The sequence below is a fragment of the Oryzias latipes genome, chromosome 24 (assembly GCF_053564925.1).
Source record: "Oryzias latipes strain Hd-rR chromosome 24, Olatipes_Hd-rR_3.1".
Lineage (NCBI taxonomy): Eukaryota > Metazoa > Chordata > Actinopteri > Beloniformes > Adrianichthyidae > Oryzias > Oryzias latipes.
Window position 1 is genome coordinate 2,460,543 of NC_136260.1, and position 18,796 is coordinate 2,479,338.

The 18,796-nt window shown below is 41.8% G+C and overlaps 1 protein-coding gene across 2 annotated transcripts in view; it reads left to right on the plus strand.

Moving 5' to 3' along the window:
- The first annotated feature begins 433 nt into the window (after positions 1-433).
- hivep2a (HIVEP zinc finger 2a) overlaps positions 434-18,796 on the plus strand; it is a 100,000-nt gene continuing 81,637 nt past the window's right edge. For both annotated transcript variants that reach the window (XM_020714615.3, XM_020714613.3), the window contains exon 1: positions 434-800. The gene's annotated coding sequence lies outside the window, so the exon portion shown is untranslated. The remainder of the gene's footprint in view (positions 801-18,796) is intronic.

The following is an 18,796-nucleotide window of genomic DNA, read 5'->3' on the forward strand; positions in this document are numbered from 1 at the left end:
TGGCTTGTCCGTTCATCACTGGCTAACTGGAGTCTGGAGAAATGAAGCGCTTTCTGCTGTCAAGCTGTTGGAATGGATTTGGGCTTTTAATGAATCAAATCATTTTCATTTAATCTGTGTAATATGGTGATGCTAAAGTTAATGTTTGCAGTGTTGTAGTCATAAACAGTCTGCCGTCATGGTGAATGCGCAGACAGACCGGGGAATCCGAGCAGACAGACAGACAGACAGGTCGCTCCAGAGGTGACCGGGGAAGCCTGCTCGCTCTCTGCCGCCAGACACTGCCTCCTCCTCGGCCACCGCTCCTCCCCTCCCTCTGCCTTGGTTGCGCATTGGGGGATCCGACGACGTCACACAAGCGCGCGCACACAAACACTTCAACGCGCGCCTACGCACACGGACGCGCACACACACGCCCCTGTCTTGCGCTCTCACTCCTCTCTGTGCTGCTATTCTGGGAAGTGGCGCTTGGAATAACCCCCTCGCGCGGACGCGTGTACGTGTCTCCTGATTTCACCCTGGTACGCGCTCACAACACAGGCAGACGCACGCATTTACTTTCGGTCTGCCTGCAGAGAAGGAGCGGATCTCCTGCTTTACGCGCAACTTTCTTTCCGCCGATCGGTGGCGTCTTCGCGCCGGTCACTCCTTTTCCTCGACCGCTGTGGATTTCTAACAACCGAGCCTGCCGGGCTGCCTGTTGGGCTGCCTGTCGGGGTCCAGCCCGTCCAGGATCGACTTCTGTCACCGCTGCGGCTTGTTGTCATCTCGGAAACGCGCAGCCGGAGCGCAGACTGAAGGTAAGAGAGGAAGCTTCCTCGATATTTTCGCGAAAAAGAGCGTGTCAGCGGGCTTTTCTGCGCCATGACCGACCGCACAGCTTGTGTCTTGATTTTCTGCTTGGCTTATAAGGGCACGGCATTGCGGGGGGAATACCCCGGACAGCATTTCGCTGCATGCAGATTACCCGGGTTGCGTAATATCCTGAGGAATTTGCAGCAGCTTACGCGGCCACAGCCTGGCTGCGAAGCCGGGGAGGACGGAGGCAGAGGGCGAGCGGGCGAGCGGGCGGGCGGGCGGGAGGCGCGTTGGTGGATGTGAAACTGTGCAACGGAAGCTCGAACAGGAACCTCTGCGCTCATGCTTCGCTCAAGTGGATTTTTAAAAACACACGTGGCTTCAGTAAATCAGGAGACCGAAGACCGTCTCACCTGTTGAAGCCTAACCATTAATGGATCCTTGGATCACTTATGCTGCGCGCGCAGCGTCCGAATAGCTCAGAGGTAACGTGAACGCGCTCCGGCGGTGTTTCCTTGTTTGCGCTCAGGACATTCCTCAGATTGGCTGACACGCAGCCGCGTCCCCCTGCTCGCTCTCTGGGAGAGGACTCGGAGTCAGCCTCACGGGAGTGACTCTGCGTGTCTGAGGCGGAGGACGATGGGAGGCGCGCTGGCTGGTTCCGGGAATGTTCCATGACGCGGAGCCGCCTAGAGAGGGGCCCCGCTAGGGATGCTCCGACACACGGTCGGCCAAATTCCAGCTGAGGGAAATTATGTGAACAACTTTCACGGGTGGAGGTTCTCCACCTTTTTTTATGGACACATATGCACTGATCATAAAGGGGGTTCAGACAGGTTTGAGGGTCCAACTTCTCACAGGGGAGGTCCTGATTATTCTGGCTTCAGTGTGACCTCTCAAATAGACTTTCATGTCATTTATCAAAGTTTATGATTTATCATTGTTATCTATTTCTGTCTACAGAGACAGTGGAACACAGCTGGATTCATTTTAACAGCAGCAGAGTCTGACTTTAGGAATTTTTGGAAACTGAAACAACTTTGAGAAACTGAACTTGGGGCAAAACAAGAGAATCTCTGTTGACCCTGTTCTGTTCTGTGGGTCCCCTATAGGTGTGTGTGTGTGTGTGTGTGGGTGGGTGTGTGTGTGTGTGTGTGAGAGAGACCTGTGCACACACAGCTGATGCATGCACATACAAGACAGGGGTCCGTGTGTCTTGGCAGTCAAATGGAGACCAACCTACGTACCATCTGTCCTGCTGCCACTTCAGATGGCCATCACACACCCACCCACCCACACACACACACACACACACACGCGCGCACAAACAGACGCCGGAACAGTCTCACAAATATACACAGACTTGCACACATACAGATACAGAAACCTGCAAATAAACACACTGACACACACTCTCATAAAGAAAAACACACTCATACACAAACATGCAAAAACACATACAAACATACGCACAAACATACAGATACAGAAACATGTACAAACAAACAGGTTTATTATTTGTATTTGTTATATTCGTGTTTAATAGGGGTGTAATGGTGAATCAATAAATCGATTTATCCAACCAGATCGATCTTTTCGAGGCAAGTTGTTCGTTGACCATCCAGTGTCTAGAATGTTCTAAGAATGTTCCCTTTGGATTCTTTGGATGTGGAAAAACAACAGTGGGCTGAACTTTAGAAACTAACATGTGAATTGATTTGACATTCATTCTAGTTTACTTGTTTGTTTGGACCCAAATGAATTGTTACACCCCTAGTGTTTAATAGAAGTGACAGGTCGCAGTGGATTGGGACCCCCATGGTGTTGAGCTTATTTTGTTCTGGGCTGTGAACCCCTATGGTCAGTGACCTCTCAGTAGCGTTAGCTGTGGTGAAGCTGTAAACGACACAAAACTCAACGTTGATAACAAAGCCACAGACAGATTCTCACAGCTACCTCTAGGGTCATTTACTGTCTTTTCTAGAAACAAGTTCAACTCTTTTTAAAAGCTTTGCTGTGTGGTGCACACAAACACCATCACCACACTGCCCAACAATGTGAAGCTGCTTTGTGGAGTGGGTGCTCCTGTGCTGCAGGTGTGGGTCCTGTGCCAAAAGCAGGTAACCTGAGCTCTGCATTGAGGTCCTGACGTGTTCCTGGAATTGAGTACGGTGATTCCCCGCTTCTTTTTGTGCTGGGGAGCTCTGGCTCCTTTCTGTTCTGGAGAATGACTGCTTGAGGCATCTACCGGGTTCCTGGAAGTCCAGAAATCCAGAAAAGATGTCACTCCCAGTATAAGTTTTTCTGTGGTTTGATCCTGGTCCGGGTAGTTTTTTTTTCTACTTATTTGAATGTCAAGAGCATTTCAGATGAGTCTACCAGTGTGTTGATTGAAAAACACCGGTGTGGATTATACTTTATTATTAAAATTCATCTTTTTTTAAACTTGTCCTGTCCATCAGCTCAATAAATAGAAAGACGCTGCTGGCTTTTTTTTTTTAGATATATTGTTACAACCAGAGTCATATGATCTTTATTTGGATTGACTCCTAATTTATTTGGAGAAAATTCCAAATCTTCCTTTTAAAAAAGCTTTAAAGATTTACTCAAATTGAAAACTGCAAAATGCAATAAATATGTGAATGGATTGAATTGTAAATCAAAAGTAGTTTGGCTCATGACAGCTTGTGTGGTGATTCCCATCATCAGCTCTCCAGAACTTGGTGAACTGGCTGTTAGCTGCTCTCTCTTTAAGCCGGATGTGATTTCCAAGCTTGGGCTCAGGATCATGTTAGCAGAAGTCAGAATTGAAAACATCAAGATTTCATTCATCATTTTCAAGTAAACAAAAGTATACAGTCCTTTTCATATTATTATGCAAATTGTATTTAAGTGTCAAAAAGATACAATTCATTATTTTTCAATTAAACTCATAGATGATATTGTGTGTCTGGTGTCTTTGGATCACTGACATTAATCTCAGACACATTTAATAATTAGTCTGGCAAGTGAGTTCAATAAAAAGGAAAAACTACTAAAGAAGGACGTTCCACACGAACGTGAAGAGTCCCGTGCAGCCCTGGATGGTCCAGATGATCCAATGGATGGTTGGTGGATGGCCACCATGCAGTGATGTGCAGTGAGGTTGATGGCTGGTGAGGCACCGACTGTTTACAATGAAAGATCTGAATATTTCAGCATTCATCCAACAGCAGCTATCAGAATATAAAATACACACAAGAACATATTTCTTCTACAGAGAATATTTCTTTCATAGACATGAATAGAACACTCTTCTTGTGTATAAATTATTCATATGTACTGTAAACAAATGAAAGTATACAGATGTGTTCAGCACACATTTGACCCTCAGTAACTATTTCTGGTGGTTTTCCAACTTCAAAGTCTTGAGCTTAAATCAGTTATCAAATGTCTGCTAAAATGATAAAATAAAATCAATGATTTTACTTACATTTTTCCACTTACTCCCATGTTATTTTTAAAAAAGAATCATTGAAAAACATGTTTGGCCTTACTTTTTGAGTCCATGCTCCGATCATCCTTCTTCACAAAAAGCTCTATGATCTGTTGGAAAAGTCTTCCTTATTTTCCTTTAATTTATATGAGTTTCTTCCTTTCAGTGGAGAAAGACGTCCTTAAGGCCCGTTCACACCGGGACGAATTTCGCCGGCGATTTCCGGCGTTTAACGCCTCGTGACTAAACAAAGGGCACCAATGTGAGTGTGCACACCGACGCGAAAAAACGCCACGCGTCAAAGCGTCAAAAAAAAAAAAAAAAAAAAACGCTTCGGGTTCGTTTTTTTTTTTTCGACGCGTCGCGTCGAATTCTATTCGACCAATGAGAATGGCGCTTTTGCACACGTGTCTGGAGCTCCTGAAGTTACAGTAAAACACAACTTGGGGGCGCTCAAACACAAAACTGCCTTCCTGAGCACACATACCAGCGAAGAAGATAGACGCCAAGTAGCGTCTACACTGCCGCGAAGAAATAATGACGGACATTCTAAAATATCCCCGAACCAAGCACCAGTTGGAGCTACTGGTGCTTGAAATATTAATGTTTTCTTTGTATGATTCTGACAAGCGCGTAAATACTTGGTCTCTTCTGAGTGAAAAGCGACTTTAAGAAGCTTAAAGTTGCGCAGCGCCACCTTGTGTACAGGAGTATTTCTGTTTACATTAAGCGCCATCTAATGTCAGGGAATGAAATTGCATGTTCGCTCGGCTCATCGTCAGCGAAAATCGCCTGGGTGTGAACACAAAAAACGTGGCGAAAAACGCTGGCGAATAACGCCTGGCGAATATTCGTCCCGCTGTGTACGGGCCTTTAGTCTGTTCTGTTTCTACAGCACCAGTGTAGCTACAAAGCAGCTGCCAGCTCACATCTGCCCCCTGCTGGTGAGGCATGCCTCACCTAAAGCCTTTTCTGTGGGCCTATAGCAGTGTTTCTAGAGCACGTCTCTGTTAACATTGAGTCCTGCCTTCAGACATGAGGCACAGCGTTTCAGAGCCTTACCTGGAGTTTCCGCTCCGTCTGTGATCACACAACACTCAAATTCTGCGATTTTAACCTCAGAACTGTGGAAAACGTGTTGAGTTGACTGAACATGTATATTTAACACAGCTCAGTGGAAAATAATATTTACTTAATTTACCTTTTTTATTTTATCACATTATGACAGGTGAGGCTCTGCCTCACTTGCCTGACGTCACTGCCACCACGTCCCAACAAGGCTGCGATGTCAGCATGGAGGTGGTAGAGTCGTGTTTTGGGCCTGAATCATGGGGAGAGAGCTGGTTCACCCCTTTAGGGTCCCTGAAGGTGTGAGAATGACCTCTGGAAAGTAGGTGGAGTTTCTGACTGACCACCTTCTTCTGTGGTACAAAAAGAAGAACCGTTTGTCTTCATGCATAACAATTCCCCATCTCATGCTCTAAGGCAGGGGTTGGGAACCTATGGCTCGTGAGCCATATATGGCGCTTTTGATGGTCACATGTGGCTCGCAGACAAATCTTTAATTATACTTTTTTTTTCATTAGACCAGATGCGATGCCAGAGGCGCGCGGTAGTAGCGGAGTACCTTGGAGAGAAAACTATCAGTTTACTATTATCTATTATTTCACAGAGTTTGTGCCACCCGGAAACCTGTGAATTGCCGTGCCTAAAAGTGCGCGCTCCCGTCTCTGAGAAAGAGCGCGCAGTAGCGGGGACGGGATGTGTGAGAGAGAAAGCAGAGGGTGGGGGTGAGGGGTTGTGGGGACAGGCAGCAGGTGAATCGCGCTGGGATTGTAAAAACGTAAAACCCGCTGCCCGTCACTCACTGCAGCGTGTGAGTGTGTGTTTGGCTCCCCGTCTGCATGTGAGCAGTCTGTCTCACATCTACAGAACATTCAGACCTACGACCACGTTTAAAGTCTCAACGCCTGCATGAAGCTGAAACTCACCACGTATCAACCAGACTAGACCATCAGCAAAACTACCACGAGAAATATTCATCATTTATTAGCAACAGCATAACGATGTTATTCAAAAGAATCCACAGACTTATTGTACTTTAAAAATGTTGAAATTACATCAAATGCACACATTCACTTGTATATTTAGTTTTAAACATATGATCGTGGACTGACTTGGACTGGGTGAAGTTGGGTCGCATTAAAAGTTCTGGAGTTCATTAAACGCATCAAGCAGAGATCTGATTGGCCCTCAGTTCTGTGGCTCAGCCTGTTGTTAGGTAGTTTGGACCAATGGGGTTCAGCTATGGGCCGAATAAGGGTAATGGGAGGGCTGGAGCGGGAGGGGGGAATATAAAGTTGGGAGAAGCGCTCTCGTCTCAGCGGGAGAGATTCAGGAGTTGATGAATTAATTTACGGCATTTGTTGTGGTCTACAGTAACCAGAATAAAGAACCTTAAAAGAGGTTAAGTCTCAGTGCCACAGTGTGGGAAAGGGACACTACAGTGTTGTATGGCTCTTTCGAAATTACATTTAAAAATATGTGGCGTTTATGGCTCTCTTGGCCAAAAAGGTTCCCGACCCCTGGTCTAAGGAATATCTCTGCATCATTGGCTGCTATGGACAGAAAAAGAGATAAACTGATGGTGTGGCCCCCATCCTCCCCTGACATCAACCCTATTCAGAACCTTTGGAGCATCTTCAAGTAAAATATCTCTGAGGTTGGGAGGCAGTTCACATCCAAACAGGATGTGGGAGAATATTCAGACATCCTGCAAATAAACTCAAGCAGAAACTTTCCAAAAAATCACAAGTTCAATGGATGAAAGAATAGTGAAGCTGCTACAAAATGTGGGGTTCTATTTCAAATGTATTGACCTATGAAGATGTAATAGATTGAAATGGATTTAGATTTCAGGAAATATGACCTCTTAATGCAGCAAATTCAACAAATAACCATTTTCAGTTCCTTAGAGTCTATCAAATGTTGTGGAGCTCTGTTGTGAGTAATAATGCGGAACAGGGACTTTGAAGGTTTTTATTAAAAAGAATTGGCTATCTTTAAGAGGTTTGTTCAATAATATGTAATATTTACTCTAATAATTAGGAACTTGCAAATGATGCTATCATTTGCATTGAGTATTTAGAAAGATTAATAAAATAGGATTTGCATAATAATTTGGAACAGACTGTAGAAGAGACAAAAAAGTTATGTTACATTCAAAAAGGGGGAAGTCTGAGCTAGTTGCTCCATATTTGTTTACTTGCTGCCATTGGGCCACAGTACTGCACAATATGCAACATAAAACAGACATACTTCCATGACAACACATGACAGATTTATTGCCTAATTATTTAATGAGCACAGGTTTAAATGTTGTTTTTTTTTTAAAACAAAAGGAAGAAGCACACTTCTTCTTTATGGCCTGTAATCTGTTTCACAGCCTGGTAATGGAAACTAAAGAACAGATTTACAACAACTCTAAACACACAGTGGGAACACATTCTTATTAAATACACTTGTAGACTCAACCAAATCCAATTTAAAGTCCCCTTTCGGTTGGAAGTTTTGCTTATGAGTGAAGCTTGAGAGAAAGTTGAACCCTGACCCCTTCACCCCCCACTGGTCTGAATGTCTTGTTGAGGACAAGATGGTTGTTGGGTAGTAGATCGAGGAAGCTGATCTTTTTGCTCATGTGCAACATTCATGCTGATACTTTCTGTGACTTAAACCACATCTGATTAATGGATGGTGTGCTGTTGCCATGGAAACAGCTTATAAGCCAGCAGTCATGTGATCAGAGACATCAGTAGATTTGTCATTGGTGTGATGGATGGATTTGCACAGACTTAAAGTGACCTCATCTCCCCCACCCCCGTCCGTCTGATGATCCAGACTGATTTCTGCAAAGGCACTAAGTGTGCACGCATCACACGGCTGCAGCAGTGATTGAGGGCTGTGTGTGTGTGCGCACAACCATTGGTGTTATGGCCTCAGCAGCTCAATGCTAAAGCTGCCCATGTATCGTCCCTACCTGCAGCCCCGGGCCCCACGCTGTGCAACATCACCTGAGAGTTGGGAGGGAACCTGAGAGCGTCGTGGTGTGCTGACCCGCTCCTGTTTGAATTATTGAGACTCCCCTCACAAATGTAGAGACAAAGCCTAGCCGGCTGGGTGACCCGCTTCCCCTGTGCTTCAATTTCATGTAGATTTGTCAGGGTGGGGTCAAGAACAGAGAAAGAGCGGGAAGGAAGTGAGGTGAATAAAAAAGAGGATCTTAAATATGAATGACTAAACATGACTAAACACTGAACAAATTATTATTTTCCTGAGAAAAAATGTTTTTTTGCCCATAATAAACAAATAAAAAGATTAACAGCATTTTTTATATTTGTATCACAAAGGAAGTAATTTAGTTTAATCCAAATGACTGGAGAAACATGTTAAACTTCTTAAAACTACAAATGTATCATCTACACATTTTGAGCTACAATTCAATTGAGTTTGTAAAACTCTGGTTTACAAACTGAGGTTGTCTCAAAGTGCCATGGATACAGCCAAAACATCCACATCCAGAAGGACCAAATGCTTCAGCTCCCTCATTCTTCTGAGCCTTTTCTCACACAGATGGTTTGGTTTTTGTCTGTAAAGCAGAACTATTTTGTCCATTTAAAAAAAAAAATCAAACTCCCCACCTAAAATCCCAAGACTTCCTTGCCTTAAGCTCCAACTTTTTTTGGAGTGCATTTGAAACAAGAAACGTGAAAGTCAGCAGCTCTGAAGTCTGATGACGCCTTTTAGTGTAAGAAAGACTTGGTAACACTTTATATTAAGATTCCTTAACAAGCTTTGTTAACACATTAACAAGCATTATAAATGAATTTATAGGGTGTTAGTAAGATATTTATTAGTACAATAAGTCTAATTAGGTTTATTAAATTACTTAGTTAATACATTTACAAGCATTATTATTAGGATGTTTTCAAGATGCTAATGATGCATTTACTGATATTATAGGTGCTTAACAAATGTCTCAGTGTTAATAAGCTTAATAAGATTTATTAACAACCTTTGTTAACAAATTAAGAAGTATTATTATTGTTTGGGGTTCTAGTAAGATATTTATTAGCATTATAGATGCCTGACACAAGCCTAAGTGTTCATAAGCTTAATAAGTTTTATTAACTAACTTAACAAATTAATAGGCTTTATTAATGTGTCAGATGCTAGTAAGATATTTATTAGCATTATAGATGTCTTGCAAATACCTGAAAGTGTTAATAAGATTTATTAATATCTAAAGTCAGACCATTGTCTTCTAAATCCATATTACTAAACTGCTTATTAGCTTTACAAATGTATTAATTAACTTTGTTAATAGTTTATTAATTGTTTTGCAGCACCTCATCTAAAGTGTGGACGTTTTTTAGCACAAACAACCACAAAGCATAAAGATTGTAAAAAGAACTTTATGACATTCAAACAGACTAAACATACACAAATCGTTCTGTAAAAGATATATAATAATTTAATTCAGACAAATAAAAGTTTTTTTAAAACATATATTGGTGTTGGATGACTAGCATCATACCTAATAAGGATCAAGTATTTGCATCTATCCTGAGTGAAACATTCATTGCAAATCCCATCACCAGGAGACAATTCTCTGCATTCACTGCAACAGCATTCAACCACTGTTGCCTTGCTTCAAAGTCCACAAGAAAGTTGCACAAGCCAGTAATTTTTGAAGACCGAAGACAATAAACCTACAGGAGCCATGCTAAAGCTAACACGGTAACCTGCCCATCTATGAATAAAGATGGGCAGGTTAACTAATGTCACCATTGGCTAATGAATCTGTCAATCAAACTCATCAGCAAAACAGGCGTGCTCACTTTCAGCCAATTGAATGGCCTCTTGGACTTTGCTTTCACACAGGTGACGAAAAAAGCCCCGCCCATCTTTGATTCTGTACCGGTCGGTCGTTAGCGTGTTAGCTTTAGCATGGCTCCTGTAGGTTTATTGTCTTCGGTCTTCAAAAATGACTGGCTTGTGCAACTTTCTAGTGGACTTTGAAGCAAGGCAACAGTGGTTGAATGCAGAGAAATTGTCTCCTGGTGATGGGATTTGCAATGAATGTTTCACTCAGGATAGATGCTAATAGTTTATCCTTATTAGCTATGATGCTAGTCATCCAACACCAGTATATATGTTTTAAAAAAAAAATATTTTTCTGACTTAAATTATTATATATCTTTTACAGAACGATTTGTGTATGTTTAGTCTGTTTTAATGTCATAAAGTTCTTTTTACAATCTTTATGCTTTGTGGTTGTTTGTGGTAAAAAACGTCCACACTTTAGATGAGGTGCTGCAAAACAATTAATAAACTATTAACAAAGTTAATTAGTACATTTGTAAAGCTTATAAGCAGTTTAGTAATATGGATTTAGAAGACAATGGTCTGACTTTAGATGTTAATAAATCTTATTAACACTTTCAGGTATTTGCAAGACATCTATAATGCTAATAAATATCTTACTAGCATCTGACACATTAATAAAGCCTATTAATTTGTTAAGTTAGTTAATAAAACTTATTAAGCTCATGAACACTTAGGCTTTTGTCAGGTGTCTATAATGCTAATAAATATCTTACTAGAACCCCAAACAATAATAATACTTCTTAATTTGTTAACAAAGGTTGTTAATAAATCTTATTAAGCTTATTAACACTGACACATTTGTTAGGCACTATAATATCAGTAAATGCATCATTAGCATCTTAAAAACATCCTAATAATGCTTGTAAATGTGTTAACTAAGTAATTTAATAAACCTAATTAGACTTATTGTACTAATAAATGTCTTACTAACACCCTATAAATTAATTTATAATGCTTGTTAATGTGTTAACAAAGCTTGTTAAGGAATCTTAATATAAAGTGTTACCAAAGACTTTCCTGTTTGTCTTCTTCAGTTGTCGGTTCAGGATTTCAGCTCCACCTGCAGAATCTTTCAGAAAGCCTTTCAACTGGAAACATAGTTTGTTATATAATGTTTAGTAATCTGATTTTTGAAAAGAAATCCTTTTTAACGGACAGGCGAATTAAGACGTGAGAAAGTGAGAGTCTTGCAGAGAGCAAAGAGTCTTGAAGAACGGAGATGGCTTCACTGATGGGCTTGTGCTTGCGTGCATGTATACATGAATGTGTGGTCTAGTTTTTCCAAGGAATCCCCCTTTAGTCCTGGGGAGGACGTCCCTCAGATTTAAAAAAGACTTTCAAAGCCCCCGCCCCTCAGCACTGACACCATCCTGAAACCCTCCCGGCTTCCCCAGCGAGGAGGAGACATTTGCCTTTATGGAAACTGAAGCATATTAGCTGGTTGTCTTCTTTCAGGAATTTATTCAGCATGCAAGCACGTTCAATCTTTGTTTAGTAATCACATAACCCAACCCCCCACCAGTTTTCTTCTGTAGTCATACTACACAGTCAGTTCCTGAAAAACTGCTTTCTTTTGGGAGGAGTCCCTCTTTGGAAATGAAGCAGAAATACACTCAAAAAAATAACTCATTGGATGAACTCAATTTAACTGTGTGCAGGATTTCCATCCAATAAATATGATTAGCCCCAACTCAAAAAAAATTCTTCCATGTTATGAAATATAATTGAGTTAGTCGAAGTCAATTTTATCACAAAAAGCCAAACAGAAAGAAATCCATTAACTTAATGAAACTTACTTAGTTACCGCAAAAGATGGCAAGGCAAAATCCATTGTGTGACACTAGTCTCGAACCTCAGCTTGTGGATGCCATTGACTGATCCACTGAGCCAAATCTGCTGTGGCTACTTTTACTCGCCACTATGCCACTACATAGAATCATTTTCGAAAGATACTATAAGAAGAAGAAATAAAGAGAAACAGTAAAACAGCATTCAACCAATAAAAGAATAATCACCGAAGAATCATTTTGCACGTGTAAAAGGGAGTGTTGCAGCCACAGCACATGCGCACAGCATGCCCCCTTAAGTGAACTCATTTATTTTGGATAACTGGAGTTTATGGGTGAAACTATTTATACATTTTATGTTAGGTCAATTAAATGTACATACATATTTTTAAAATAAATATATTTAAATAAAACAAGCAGCATTTACTTGTGTTACATGAAAGAGGGTCTTGAATCATTTTTTTGAGTGTACACCCCCCCCCCCAATAAAAGTTGTTGGGGCAGCCTTAAAGGCCATAATTTATACTGCAAACATGCAGCTGCTGTGGGCACCATGATGGAACAGAAGTCCTGCAGGCTGGTGGGGTCTTCCTCATGTCCTTGTTTTGCCAGCAATGATTGTGTGTGTGCATACGTGTGTGTGACTGTGTGTGAGTATTGTTGTGCTTGCAACCTGATTTAAGTCATTTTAAAACACTCAAGAGGCAAAAATCTGCTCAAACTAAAGGTTTTTGAAAATGAGAGGCAGAAATGTGCAGCTGGTGCAAGGTTGTTAAGAGTTTAATGGTAAAGGAGGGAAACTCTCTTCTGCTTGTGCCTTAAATCTTACTCAGTTTAAACAAATAATTTTAGCAAATAGTTTTCTTAAAGTAAGATTCTTTTCTTTTGCAAAACACCCTTGATGAAGCAAAATTCAATCACAGATAAAAAAAAATAAGTCAAAATATTTAGAAACAAGGAGAGGGAGCTGGTTTAGCTCGTGCTGGTTTGCAGCGCCTTCCGTCTGTGAAACCAGGGTTCGACTCCGGGCTGCTCCCTGTTCCCTTCTCTACCTCTGTGCCGGTCCCAAGCCCGGTTTGAGAAGGTTGCGTCAGGAAGGGCATCCGGCGTAAAACATTGCCAAATTTACCATGCGACTTGTTCGCTGTGGCGACCCCTTGATGGGAGAAGCCGAAAGTGGAAGAAGAAGAAGATTTAGAAACAAGGAGATTTTATTGCCAAGATCCCACGTTTGATCAGCAGAGTGATGGTTGATAGAGAGCATTGATTACTGATTATTAGTACTTTATATCATTAATATGAAAGCTGCAGCTCTCATGAGGGAATGGAGTGGGCGAATCAGCACAACATCTGGATCCTGGTAAATTTCACTGCATGTTTCACTGTTTCATCAGCTTAAACTGACTGCTGGGGTGGAGCGTCTCACATGCGTTTGTGTATGTCGCGTGCAGTCATAGAGAAGTAGAGCACAAAAGAAATTCACCACAAGGAGAGCTAATTAACAAGACTAGTTTTATGCAAATGCTTATTTGACATGCGGCGACTAACCCTCTAACTTTTACTTGACAAAGAAGAGAAAATGTTTGCAACTGACAAGTGTTAATTTTGGACCCTTCAAAATAAAATCTAACGGATAGACTCATTCTTCTATTAACCCTTGTGCTATCCTAGGCACTGCTCTATCTGCTCTATCCCAAATTTTTTATTGCCCCAGTTCTATTTATAAAATATAGAACTTATTTCTTTGTGATCAGATGGAGTTTCTCTGCTTTTAACAGGCAGCAACAGAGAGAAGCTAAAACTGGTGAAAAATGATCTGTCGGTTTTCGTAAAAGCTTTGGCTGCAGCTTTTGGACCAGATCAGGGTTTTCTGAAAAGTTTGAGAACAGCCGATTGGCCTATTAAATAACAACAGTTTTATCTTTAACCCTTGTGCTATCTTAGTAGATGACTCCACCCTTACATTGACGTGTTCTTCCTACCATGACAAAGGTGGATAAAGGTGGAAAGATTTCATGTAATCCATGGACACCAGTGAAGATCACAAATCATTGAAGAAAAAAGGTTCACAGCACTGTCTAGTGGGTCTAGATGATCCAACTCCCAATGGTAAAGTGCCTAGGATAGCACAAGGGTCAAAGAACACTGGCAGGGATTGCAGATTCAAAAATATATGTATTTGTAACACAGACTGAACCCAGAGTTTGTGTTGGAACTAAAAGTGTCCCCTTGGCTCCAATGAAGGCCATTCTCACAGCTGTCCTAATAGTAGCCGATCTCTGAGAAACCTGAAGCATTTGTGTAGGAGATTTTTTCAAGTCTCACAACATAGGCCACGCTGTCATCCTCATTAGAGCATCCTTCTCTCCCCTTGACCAGCTTTAGATATGGCGGGAACATACACTGACCAAAAATATAAACTAACACTTTTGTTATTGCTCCCATTTTTTATGGTATGAACTTAAAGATGTGAAACATTTTCCACATACACAAAATAACCTGTTCTCTGAAATATTGTTCACAAATCTGTCTAAATCTGTGATAGTGAGGACTTCACCTTTGCCAAGAAAATCCATCCCACCTCGCAGGTGTGCCATATCAAGATGCTGATTAGACAGCATGATTATTGCACAGGTGTGCCTTAGACTGGCCACAAGAAAAGGCCACTCTGAAATCTTCAGTTGTATCACACAGCACAATGCCACAGATGTCGCAAGTATTGAGGGAGTGTGCAATTGGCATGCTGATAGCAGGAATGTCCACCAGAGCTGTTGCTAGGGAATTGAATGTCCATTTCTCCACCATAAGCCATCTCCAAAGGCGTTTCCGAGAATTTGGCAGCACATCCAACCGGCCTCACAACCACAGACCACGTGTAACCAAACCAGCCCAAGACCTCCACATCCAGCATGTCCACCTCCAAGATCGTCTGAGACCAGCTACTCGGACAGCTGCTGAAACAATCGGTTTGCATAACCACAGAATTTCTGCACAAACTGTCAGAAACCGTCTCAGGGAAGCTCATCTGCATGCTCGTCGTCCTCATCGAGGTCTCGACCTCACTCCAGTTCGTCGTCGTAACCGACTTGAATGGGCAAATGCTCACATGCGATGGCGTCTGGCACGTTGGAGAGGTGTTCTCTTCATGGATGAATCCCGGTTTACACGGTTCAGGGCAGATGGCAGACAGCGTGTGCGGCGTTGTGTGGGTAAGCGGTTTTCTTACATCAATGTTGTGGATCGAGTAGCCCATGGTTGTGGTGGGGTTATGGTATGGGCAGGCATATGTTATGGGCGAAGAACACAGGTGCATTTCATTGATGGCATTTTGAATGCACAGAGATACCGTGACGAGATCCTGGGGCCCATTGTTGTGCCGTACATCCAACAACATCACCTCATGTTGCAGCATGATAATGCACGGCCCCATGTTGCAAGGATCTGTACACAATTCTTGGAAGCTGAAAACATCCCAGTTCTTGCATGGCCAGCATACTCACCGGACATGTCACCCATTGAGCATGTTTGGGATGCTCTGGATCGGTGTATACGACGGCGTGTTCCAGTTCCTGCCAATATCCAGCAACTCCGCACAGCCATTGAAGAAGAGTGGACCAACATTCCACAGGCCACAATGGACAACCTGATCAACTCTATGCGAAGGAGATGTGTCGCACTTCATGAGGCAAATGGTGGTCACACCAGATACTGACTAGTTGTCTGAGTCCCCTGACCCCCTCAATAAAACAAAACTGAAGATTTCAGAGTGGCCTTTTCTTATGGCCAGTCTAAGGCACACCTGTGCAATAATCATGCTGTCTAATCAGCATCTTGATATGGCACACCTGTGAGGTGGGATGGATTGTTTTGGCAAAGGAGAAGTGCTCATTATCACAGATTTAGACAGATTTGTGAACAATATTTCAGAGAACAGGTTATTTTGTGTATGTGGAAAATGTTTCACATCTTCGGGTTCATACCATAAAAAATGGGAGCAATAACAAGTGTTGCGTTTATATTTTTGGTCAGTGTAATTAGGTGTAGAAGGACGTTGCAGCAATAGGTGCTGGGACAATTGTCCTGGTGGGAGGTCTACCAGAATCCTGTTTCATTTTAGTTTTTTCTCTGATGTCTGATATAGAAAACGTAATGCTGTACTCTGACAAATTATTGTAGCTTGAAGGTAGAACCAATATATTTAGCTAACAGTTGCTAAGGTGAATTATCCATGAATTATATGTGTCATCAGATGTTTCCATCACTACTCTATCACTAAACTTACATTATCCTGGAAAGTCAGGAGCAGCATATCTGAATCACCTGATGGGATCTGACCCTTTGCAATCTGCATGTTGAGATCCCTGCCTTGGTTCCTGGGTGTCTGTCTTGCTCCGCCCCTTCTCAGCTGGTGCCACTTCCCTCATCAGAACAACAGTATAAAGTATAATGTACACTGCGGGACAGGTCACAACAAACTGATGACCATGTGTTTGTCTACACAAGTTGGGAACTTCAACTCTGAAGTAACACTTTGTGTGTTTCCATGGCAATAATGAAGCCCTCTCACCTCCTGCAGGACATTTTGATGAAGTGGAGCGAAGGACAAAGCGTCACAGGTAAACTCCTCACAAATCTGACTGTGTGCCTGCATGTGGGGGCAGAGGCATGTGCCAACATGCAACGACAACACTTAGACACATACAGTACAGGAAGCAGTGTTTTCAGGGGTCTGTGGTAGGCTAAGGACAGAGCAAACAGATCCAGGTTTGGTATGTTTTGTTTTCAGTATGATGTAGGGTTTTGGTGGAATACTTAAATAATATCAGGTTGATGGAGAAAAATCACTTTTAGAGCCTCTTGGAATAATAAACCTTTCTCAGGATTTAAAATGGCTGATTCCTTTGTCATGAGAAAGAAAGAGACTCATGCTGGGAGACAGGCAGCCAGAATTACTCTCACTGTTTTATCCCTGCTGGTTGCTGAGGCAACCAGCCAGCTTTGTTACCAGAGGTGTGACCTCGGCAGGGGGTGTAAATGACAAAGCTACCATCAAAAAAAGTTTCTCAGAATGTCTTTTTAAGCATTTCTAAGTCTGATTGTGGTTAAAATCAGAACACTTGGATAAAATAAAGATAAATAAACATGCACAGAGAGATTCACAGAAACTGAACTCAATCATGAATCACTCAATTTTTTTATTTCTGATTTATTGTAATGTCAGAGTTAAAGATGAATATGGCCTTGTTCTTTTTGTAAAGACTTTATTTAAAAATAACATTTAAAAATGAGTTTAACAGAGTATCAGAAGAGACAATGTTCTTTGCTTCAGGTCTTCCTAAACTGAGGAAGCAGAGGATGGATGTTAAAGTAGTTGCTGTTTTAAAACTCCAGTCTGTGTTTCCACAGAAAAAAAGGAGAAACTCAGAAATGAAAGAGCGGACGGTGCAACAAGAATTCCATCCTAAATAAAGTCATATTTCCACTTGTTCCGTTGACAGATTTCAAAGGCCTTTTTAAATGTTTTTGTCTAAAAACAAGTTGCTACCTTGTTCATTTTGTCATACACCCAAACAGACACACATTCCCAGGGGCAGCTTTTAATGCATGCTTTGCAAGCACTGATGCTCATCCTGTGTATACTCTGTTGTGTGTTTGTGTGCGTCTAAAAGTGTGTAGAGAAATGCTACGGTGCAAAATCTCAAGCCAACATACACAGGCTCTAAGGTACAGATGCTAATCTCTGCTTTACATGATCTATTTCTGTGCTCATCCGGAAACAACCCCGCAAATGCAGACTCAATGGTAACAATGCAGACACTCACAAAGACACACACACACAAACAGAAACAGACATACACAGGTGCAGATACAGACACAGAAAATGCACGACTGGAACTTGAACAAGGATTTTTTTTTCCTTTAAGGGAACAGTGCTGTTCTGTAGACAGGAAACTCATCACAACGTGACGTCACAATAATATCTGTGACTTCTAGCAGCTCCACAATTATCTCTGATGTTGTGATGAGGAGAAATATCCACTCTGTTGAAATCCTGATGGGTTTAGGTGATGTGAGACTACAGCTTGTTGAGCAACATTTAGAAACACGTAAGCTTTTCTGATACCTTCAGCGTTTTCATCTTTTTGTTTTATGTTCACAATAACAGATGCAGATTTTCATCACAGTTGAACATTTTGTAGTAAAACCTGGCTCTGCCTCTGGACAACGCACACAGTCTTCCCCCCCTTCCATATGATTCTATGAATTTCTGGAGGCAAGAGGTCAGGTGTGTCTTAAGCGTGTCTTAAGTGAGTTTTAAGTGTGTCTCAGGTGTGTCTTGGGTTTTTCTCTAATGTGTCTCTCTCAAGTGTGTCTCATATTTTTGAGTTCAGTTGTGTTTTAAGTTGGGTGTGTCTCAGTTTTCTTAAGTGCACTCAGGTGGGTCTTGACTGTCTCTCAGAAAAGTGCTAGTGTAACCGGTCGCTTTCTGCGTTGTGCTGGTTAATAATTTGGCATGACACAGTGTTACCTCCTGGAGAAAAGCCTCCTTTTATTTCTGGAAATAAACAAACAGAAAACAATACACTGTATGATCCTGCCCACTCCAGTTCCTATATAAACAAAACAAAACAAAACTTAAGCTTTAACAGTGAATCCCCAAAATATGGCACCCACCTCTCTAACAGGAGGTCATACAAAAGGGGTGGGGAACAGTAGCCTTTGGAAAATATGGGGGGGGGGGGGTCAAAAGAAGAAGAAGAAGAAGGAAGGAGGGTCTATGACTTGGAGT